This window comes from Phoenix dactylifera, chromosome 6, assembly GCF_009389715.1.
Source record: "Phoenix dactylifera cultivar Barhee BC4 chromosome 6, palm_55x_up_171113_PBpolish2nd_filt_p, whole genome shotgun sequence".
Classification (NCBI taxonomy): domain Eukaryota; kingdom Viridiplantae; phylum Streptophyta; class Magnoliopsida; order Arecales; family Arecaceae; genus Phoenix; species Phoenix dactylifera.
In genome coordinates, this window is record NC_052397.1 from 10515939 (window position 1) to 10525843 (window position 9905).

Consider the following 9905-nt stretch of genomic DNA (forward strand, 5'->3'; position numbering starts at 1 on the left):
GAGTCGACTCGGCTCTCAGTTTCCGAAAGATGGTCTTCTGCCTTTTGACGTGAAGCTGTCTTGGAGTCGACTCGAGCTGTCTGGGAGTCGACTCGAATCTCAGAGGCAGTAACTTGGTTTTCTGTCTGTCTTGGGGTCGCGGTGTCTTGGAGTCGACTCGCGTATTGCGGGAGTCGACTCGAATCTCAGAGTCCATAAAATGGTCTCTGACTTTCTTTGTGAACCGCTGAGAGTCGACTCTTGCTTTCTTTGGAGTCGACCTGTCAACCATCGGAGTCGACTCGCGTTCCACTGGAGTCGACTCGAATCTCAGACCCGAAAACTGCTCTCTGACTTTTCTGCCTGTGACTGCTTGGAGTCGACTCTTACTTCCCTGGAGTCGACTTGGTGAACATTGGAGTCGACTCGCGCACTTCAGGAGTCGACTCGTTGACAGGTTCTGAGTTGATCCTTTCTGTTCTTCTGTCTGTTCTCAGTCGGAGTCGACTCGTACTCATCTGGAGTCGACTCGAGCTCGTGCCAGTGAACTTGATACGCTTGGAGTCGACTCGTGATACTCGAGAGTCGACTCGAGTCTCAGACATTGGTTCAAACAGACTCCTTAACTTATCCAACAATTATGAACCAAGTCTTGGGACACTTAGACAGGATTTTCACTGAAACACTCAATTGAATTCATTAGTAATTAAAAGATATACTCAAATGCTTTGAGCTCATCAAAATCAAATGGGGTTTTAATCAATCACTCCACAATCTCCCCCTTTTTGATGATGACAAAACATTGAGTATATGTAAAATGAATTGCTCAATAAATAATGAAATAAAATCCATAAATGAATTCAAATGTCTGGTAATTCAATTTATCCAAGCTTGAAAGGAGTGAAACATTAAATTTCGGAGTTAAAGCTCCCCCTTTCATTTGGAATTATATAAGCCTTCATATTATGCAATCAATTGTTTGGCTTATATGTCATTAATGATTTAGTTTGATTAAAATTCAGATTCTCCCCCTCAACATATGCATTCAACTATGTTTTGATTCTCTGAATTTCCTTTTAATGCTTTGAAGTTTTTGAACTGAATTTTTTGGTTTTTAGAGGGAAAAATCTGTCAATTTGTTCGTGAGTAAGATTCAGCTAATCTCCGAATATCCCTTGAATAGATTCTGGAGATTACTCCATTAGGAGCCCCAAAAGAGAGATAATGAGCCTCGAAGTACCGAATCCACTTAGAACAAATTTGTGTGTGTTTTTAAGAGTTTATCTTTTTATTGATTTCTTTTACATATTTTATCCATGTTTCTCCCCTTTTACATATTTTATACATATTTCTCCCCCTTTTTGTCATCATATCAAAAAGGAGGTAATCACACACAATCAATGGCACAAATGGCACAACCAATCATCAAATGGCACAGAAATGAAGATAAGACGTCTACTCATTGTATTGATATGAATGTGAATACATTTGAGCATACAATAAGTAAAGCAAAACAATACAAAACAAAACAAAAAGACCATCTATGGTCTCCTCGAGGATGAAGATCCCCCCCTCGAGGATGTATCTCCCCCTCTCGATGAGGTGGCTCCTTCTCTCGAGGATGTGGCTCCTCCTCTCGAGGATGGTGCTCCTCCTCTCAATCGGCTCTGCTCCATGAGGAGGGTGACTGCATCTGTAACATGTCCGAGCTGCGTGATAATAGACGTAGTGGCTCTGCTATGTGTAGTGGAGAGCTCAGTCACCGACGTCTGAAGCCCAGTCACTGACGTCTGAAGTGCGTCCAGCTTGTCGATGAGTACATTCGACAAGCGCTCGGCCCCCTCGGTGGTGGTGTGCATGTCACGACCTATGTCCTCTCGCATCTGTCGAGTGGTGCTCGTGACCTCACTCATGCTCTGGAACTGGGCCTGGACCAAACTCCGGACATTGTAGATCTCTTCCCGTATATGAGCCGTCATGTCAGTCACGGCTGTCAAGGAAGGGACCAACTGAGAAGATACGGGTGCAGGAGTGGGAGCAGGCACCGCACCTCGGAGCTCCCGAAGCAGCTCATCCCTCACCTCTCTGACTATCTCCTGTCGCAGCTCCCGGAGCTGCTCAAGATCAATCCGGACCGCCATAGAGGGTGGTGCCGAGGAGGAAGGTCCGGTGGAGGTGGTAGGAGCAGGAGGAGTGGATGGAAGGTCTGGATGGTCTGGAAGGTCTGGGTAGTCTGAATCGGGCTCAGGACTGGGTGAAGGTCTGGTGGTCTGAGCGGTGAGGGTAGACTTCCTAACCCATACCCCCTCTCTCTTCCGAAACCCCATCCTGTGTAGGGTCCCCGCACGCGTGCGATCAGTCCATCGCAAAGCGCGAAAGGGCTCCCCCTCAGGAATGGGAACCTCGTACTCCCTAAACAGAAGGGTGAATATCATGCCATATGGGAGGGTGAGCCTAGGTCTATCTAGGGGCTCACACATGTATCGATATATGAGTTTAGGAAAGTTGATTGGGGTGTCGTGAAGCATATAGAACATAAGAGCTAGGTCCCTCTCATTTACAAAATCAAATCTCCCTGTCTTAGGGAAGATGGACCTAGACAGTATACTCAAGAGGATCCGCATCTCAACCGGTAGTGAGCTGGCGGATACCTCGTCTACGGGTGACTGGGGTGGATGCTCGAGAACGGCCGTAAGGGCCTCAACTCTGTCCTCGGGATGTGTGGGAGCCACCCCTACTAGTGGAAGGTGGAGGATGTGGCCAATAAGATCCTCCGTGACAAACACAGGGACACCGGCTACTGTGCCCTCGATACCCCCATCTCCCCGATGGACGGTACCGTAAAACTCTCTAACGAGCCCTGGATATGTGGGGAGGTCCAATGTAAGGAAGAACTCTAAGCCCTGGACCCTAAGTCTTTCACCTATGGTGAAACCTTCCCGGGAGAGGAAGTCGAAATCGACATACCTCCCGGTGGAGACGACCTTCCCGGCCAATGGCCTCGCGGAAACCGCCCTAGGCGGGGAACGAGCCGGAGGTGGTTGCCTCGCGGGATCGTGCCGCGCCTTGGAGCGCCGCTCGGGACCGGCCTCGGGACGGGACCTCTTCCTAACCACGGTCTTACGTGGCATTTTGACCTAAAATGGAATGAAGAACCTAAAGGACGGAGAAGGGTCGACGGAGGAAGCTTGGAACGGACCGGAGACGACCTAGGAACGGACGAAAACCCTAAGAACCGGTGAAAAATCGACGGAAAAAGGGTTGGAGACGATCGGGGACGACCTAGGAGTCGGCTCTAGGGCTTTTTGAACAGTGGCGGCTTGAGAGAAAAGTGTTTTCGAAACGACAAATCTAGGGTTAAAAAGTCGGATCCCGACTGCGAGTCGACTCCACTGAGTCGCGAGTCGACTCGACCTCGAGTCGACTCCAGAATATGCGCGAGTCGTCTCTAACCTTGGCACGTACCTAAAAATCATGCTATAATCGTGCCAAATGAGGGAAAATCACCTAATTAAGATCTGATTTGATGATCATTGAAAAGGAACTCTATTTTAACCATATTGTAATCATCAAAATCAATGAATCTAGTGGAAACTACCACTAGGATGGATCAATCACTCCTAATCCCCTCCTAAGCACACTAAACCTCTCTTCACTTAGGGGTTTTGTAAAAATATCTACTAATTGATTATCAGTACAAACAAATTGGAGTGTCACATCACCATTCAATACATGATCTCTTATGAAGTGATGTCTTATCTCAATGTGTTTAGTTCTTGAATGTTGAATTGGATTTTTAGTTAGATTTATGGCACTTGTATTATCACAATTAATGGGAATTTTATCTTGTTTAATGCCATAATCTTCTAACTGTTGTTTAATCCATAAGATTTGAGCACAACAACTCCCGGCTGCAACATATTCAGCTTCTGCAGTGGATAATGCAACCGAGTTTTGTTTCTTGCTAAACCATGAGATAAGGTTTTCTCCTAGAAATTGACACGACCCGCTGGTACTTTTTCTATTAAGCTTACATCCAGCGAAGTCTGAATCTGTGTATCCTATTAAGTTTAGGCTAGATTCTTTAGAGTACCATAGCCCTATGTTCTTAGTTCCTATTAAGTATTTAAAAATTCTCTTAACTGCAGCTAGGTGTGTTTCTTTAGGATTAGCCTGATATCTAGCACACATGCACACACTAAACATAATATCAGGTCTACTTGCAGAAAGATACAGTAAAGATCCTATCATACCTCTATAAAGTTTTTGATCTACAGATTTACCTGATTCATCTTGGTCTAATTTGCATGATGAGCTCATGGGGGTGCTGATTGATTTGTTTTCCTCCATATCAAACTTCTTGAGCATCTCCTTGATATATTTAGCTTGATTGATGAAGATGCCTCCTTCAGACTGTTTGATTTGAAGCCCGAGGAAGTAGTTCAGCTCTCCCATCATGCTCATCTCAAACTCACTCTGCATCAAATCAGCAAACTCTTCGCAGAGGCGATTGTTAGTAGCACCGAAAATGATATCATCAACATAAATCTGTACTAATAACATATCCTTATTTTGCTTTTTCAGAAATAATGTTGTATCTACATTTCCCCTAGAGAATTCATGTTCTAATAGGAATTTGCTAAGCCTCTCATACCATGCTCTAGGTGCTTGTTTTAAACCATAAAGTGCTTTGTTTAGTTTATATACATGATTGGTGTTCGTCCTTTCCTGTCTAACTAAAAATATGCTAGACAGATCGTTGTTTAGAACCGACGGACAAAGTTTAATTTAATTTCTCTTACCTTTCCTACTCGAAGAATAGCGGTTGTAAGAGGTCGATCCACAGGGAGACGATTGGAGTTGCATAAAAATTAAAACGTTCACTTGGATTTGAAATTGATTTTTGAATGATCAAAGAAAAACATTACGTCGAGGATGTTGAATGTTTTCTAATTGAAAATAAACAAAGGGAAGAAGAAAAACTTTGCAATTGAAATTGGATGCAGAGTAGGGGTCGATTTCTAAAGACAGATTATGAATTAAAATCGCCAGTTGAACAGCAAAAATAAATTTCAGAGTTATCTTAAAACTAAAAATTTCAGAATATATAAAATAAATTACGGAGACTAAACCAAACCTAGAGCACGGATTTCATAAAAGAAAATTGGTAGATTGTATATTAAGCAAATATTAAACCAAACCTAAAATACGGATTTCATAAAAGAAAATTGATTACAAGAACATAAAAGAAAATTCTTGAAATAAAAGGAACCAACAACTCCGCTGAACACTATAAAGAAAATATTAAAATAATATTTTCTTCTTCCTTCTTCTCGGAAAACAGGGCTTCTCCTCTGTTTTTGGACAAAAACCAGCCGACTCCTCCTTCCTTCTTCTTCTTTGGACCCGACCTCAACCGAGCTCTTCAAGCTCTCGCCCCCTCCCCCCTGGTTCTTGGCCTCAACCCCCAACCGAGCACACCCTGCCAATGGCCTCTCTCCCCTTTTTATAGCCCTTGGAGACGTGGAAGAGGCGGGATCAGTGGATCGGCTGGGCGGATTACGGAAGGTGGGCTGCTGGCTGCGTGATGCTGGGGATCCGACGGAAGCTGGCACGGTGGATATCTTGGGATTGCTCCTTCCCTCTTTTCGCATGGGCTGAAACGGGAAGAAACGGATGCTAGGATCACGCCTTGCAATCGGATGGGAGGAGCTTGATTGCCGCGTGGGATGCCGTGGCTGGGGATCTTGAATCCGGAAGAGGAGCGTTGGGACGTTGCAGCTTGCTGATTTGGAATTCCTTCTTTGGACCACGGTTGAGAGGCGGGAGTGCATCACGGGATGGACGTGGGAGGTTGAAATGCGTTGTGGAACGGGTGCTGCGGGATCACTGGAGGAGCCGGAAGCGTGATCGACGAGAGGAAGAAGCTCTGTGGATTATGGGATGGTGGGGACCGTTGCTCTCCCTGTTTTCGCACGGGATGGACGCGGATTCGGCTTGGGAAGGAAGCTGGGATCCGCTGATTGGATCATGGCTGGAGCTGGGACCACGCTGCTTGGATGCTGGAGGAGCGGACGGGTTGATCATGTAGGCAAGGAAGGAAGGCACGGATACAAGGAATCTATTTTGCTGGGTTGGGGGATTTGATGCTGGAACTTGCTCGGAAAGCTCAAAAGGAGAAGGAACGGGGACCACGAATGGCTGGGATGTGGCTTCGGCTTGGAATGGAAGGTTGCAATGCTGGTTGGGAGCTGATCTGGATCATTGGATGCGGACACGGAGATGCTCGCGATGTTGTGTTGTATCGCGGGATGAAGTCAGGCAGGCCATGGAAGATGCTGGCTTGACTTGAGCTCGGGCTGCCGAGCATTGGGCTCAAACCTAATGTTAATTGGTTTCTTGGATTACTGCACTCAAACACAGATACCACGTTAATTAGTTAATTTTATTATTAATGATTAGCTAAAATACTAATTAAAATGGTCTGATGATTGCACTTTTGTGCTCTCATCACACCCCCCAACTAGCTTATTGCTAGTCTCTAGCAATTTAGTGTGAAAATGATAAAATGAGAGTGCAAAAGTGTAATTTATTATTTAAAAATAGTAAGATAAATACTCATTTTCGTAGAGCATTACGATTGCACTTAGCACGTGCAACAAGCCTTTAAACCCCTAGGTTACCCTAGTGGACGAGTGTTGTCTCGTGAGGGTTTGCAGTGAAGTTACCCACAAACTTCAATCCCATAATAAAATTTATTTTATGAAAGTTTAATTTCAAGTACATAACTGATAAGAATTTCAAAAGCACACAAGGTTTTAATTACTAAGTAGCCCAAATTCTAGGTTAGTATGCAATTTAAGTTGAAGTCATTAAGTTTTCCGTTAGGGAGTTGTAAAACTTATTTATACTTGAGTGCTCAGTGAAGTTTGGACCATGCACCAGCTAAGGTTTCGGATCTCCAAAATATCGCTAATATTAGTAGTTTCCAAGAATTGGTCGGACAAGACCTATTTGCTGATTCAAAATCATCTTTTCTGCAGGATTTCGAGAGTTGTGGATGTTTACTTTAATACCTCATGGGCTTTATCTGTAATATTCCAGTTTACTCGAATTTTTACAACGACGGCTTTCACACTATTGTCTTTCTTAAGGCCAATATACATTTTTTTTTTCATCATTTTTTTTTGTTTTTTTTTTTTGTTTTTTTTTGTTCATTAAAGAGAAATGATAGTGTATATATTGTGCACTTTTACTCCTGTGATGATTCCTCCATGTAGCGAGCAATTAGTCGACAATTCTCATACCAGTTGGCATGAGGTGTCGGGCATCAAGACTCCCCTACGGACCTATGCTCAGGTTCCTCATCACAAGCCCGCTGACCTTTGACAATAGGTAGCCCTTTTCGATGTACCTGACTAAATCCACCATTTTTTTTTTTTTTGGATCAGAAAAAGATGGTTCATCAGGATTCGAGGTTGCTACCATATTCTCAACACAATGTCGAACCTATACCTTAGAAAATGCAGGCCAGATGTGTTGTGAAATTCAAAGCACTAATTAGCTTACAACTCACTAAAAGGAACTTAATAAAAAGAACTCACTTTGCACTACTTCCAACTAGTCATTGGGCTCTTAGATTTTATATACCTTGTGTGTTGTATATATTTTTTTTTTCAAAAATTTTAACTAAAAACTTTTTTTTTCTCTTTATAAAATGCGTAAAAATACCCCCAAACCTAAATCTAACATTGTCCTCAATGTTAAAAAAAAATTAAAGCAGTAAGAGGACAGAGGAGAGGTTACCTGATATGGGTGGGTAAATTGAAAATTGGGACAAAATCCCCCAAACCTGCATGTTAGTAATTTATTGAAATTTTTTTTTTTTCAAAAATATTTACATGTTGGGTTGCCTCCCAAAGAGCGCTAAGTTTTATGTCTTCAGCCAGACAAAATGTAAATCTCCTTTTTTTTTCAACCATTATCTAAGAATGGTTTTGGAAGAGTCCGATGAAGAACAGTCGGCTGATGACGATCTATGCTCCTAAGGGGAACAGAACTAAGAGGCGCATGCTTGACCCCTTCCTCGGAATGGGCAAGGTAAGCTTCTAAAGGGTCCTTATTATAAGTTTGTAAGAAAGTCTCCTGAACCAGACTTTCAATCATGTCAACTTCATTGATTTCTTTGTCATCTGGTGGTTGTTTACTTATGTTGAAGACATTAAGCTCGACTTTCATGTTGCCAAAAGATAACTTCAGCATCCCATTTCGACAGTTGATCACAGCATTTGCTGTGGCTAAGAAAGGTCTACCTAAAATTATAGGTGTGTGACTGTCTGGATGTATTGCAGGTTCAGTCTCAAGGATAACGAAGTCCACAGGATAGTAAAACTCATTTACTTTTACTATTACATCCTCTACAATCCCCTTGGGGTACTTCACTGTCCTATCTGCTAAGGAAAGGGTAATATTTGTAGGCTTTAATTCCCCCAAACCTAATTTTTGGTACACATAGTAGGGAAGTAGGTTTACACTGGCTCCTAAATCTAATAGAGCTCTTTGGATGATCGTCTCTCCTATTTTTATTTCAATAGTTGGGCAACCAGGGTCTTTGAATTTTGGGGCAATCTGTTGTTGAATGAGAGATGAGGCTTGTGCAGCCATAACAGCTTGCCTAGGAATACTTGTTTTTCTTTTGACCGTGGAGAGATCTTTCAAAAATTTTGTATAGGAGGGAATTTGTCTTATGGCATCGAGAAAAGGTATATTTATTTGAACAGTTTTAAAGACTTCCATTATTTCATCAAAGTTAGATTGTTTCTTGGAGTCCTGAAGTCTACTGGAAAAGGGAACCTTGGGTTTGTATGTTTCTATAGGTTCTTCCCTTTTTTCCGGTTTGTCCTGTTCTTGACCCCTATTCTGAATAGGGTTCTTATCGGATTCAGATTTATTTTCTTTTTCATTTTCAGGAAGTTGGACTTTATTGTCCACTTGCTTGCCAGACCTTAAAGTGGTAATTGCCTGGACTTCATAGGTCGGATTTCCATTAGAATTGATTTGATACTGACCTATCTGACCTTGATTTTGTTGTCTACTAGGGTTAGGCACTGGTTGACTAGGTAGTTCACCTTTCTTCCTATCCCCTAGAGAGTTAGCTATTTGGCTCAGACTAACCTCAAGTTTTGCAATTGCTTGCGCATGGAATTGGTTAGTCTGGGCTTGGGCTGTATTGGGCTGTTGTTGTTGCTTGATAAAATCTTGTTGTTGTTTCATCATATTAGCCATCATGGTTTCTAATTGTGAAGGTTGCTGTGGGATAGGGGAATTATAAGGCGGTACAGATGGAACCAAAGGTTGGTTCATTTGTGGTGGACCTATCCTGGGGAAGTTGTTCTGAAAACCTGGTGGACCACCTTGATGCTGAATAGGTTCATTTTGCTTGTATGAGAAATTTGGGTGGAACCTATTATCAGGGTGGTAAACTGGGCTGAACGAGTTGGGAGTGGGCTTCTTAAAGGCACTATATGAATTTAGAGCATTTGCTTGCTCGGCCTTTATGATGGGCAGATTAGGGCAGCACTCCACTAGATGCTCCGGACTGTTACACAAGACACACAAACTATATGACTCGTGTTCCACTTTCATGATGGGATTTGACTCTTTGTATGAACTCGAACTAGTGGAAACAGTAAAAGCATCAAACTTTTTACTTAAATTGTTCATCCCATTCACTAGGTTGGACATAACATTTTTGAGTTCTGGGTCTGTTTTCATTTCATAATTACCTGGTTTTCTAGGCCCGAACTCATCTCTATTTATTTCCTCACCATAGCTACTCCAATTTTGGGCATTCTCGGCTAAGTCAACAAGAAATTCATAGGCTTGATCCGGGGTTTGGTTCATGAACCTACCCTTGTGCATGGACT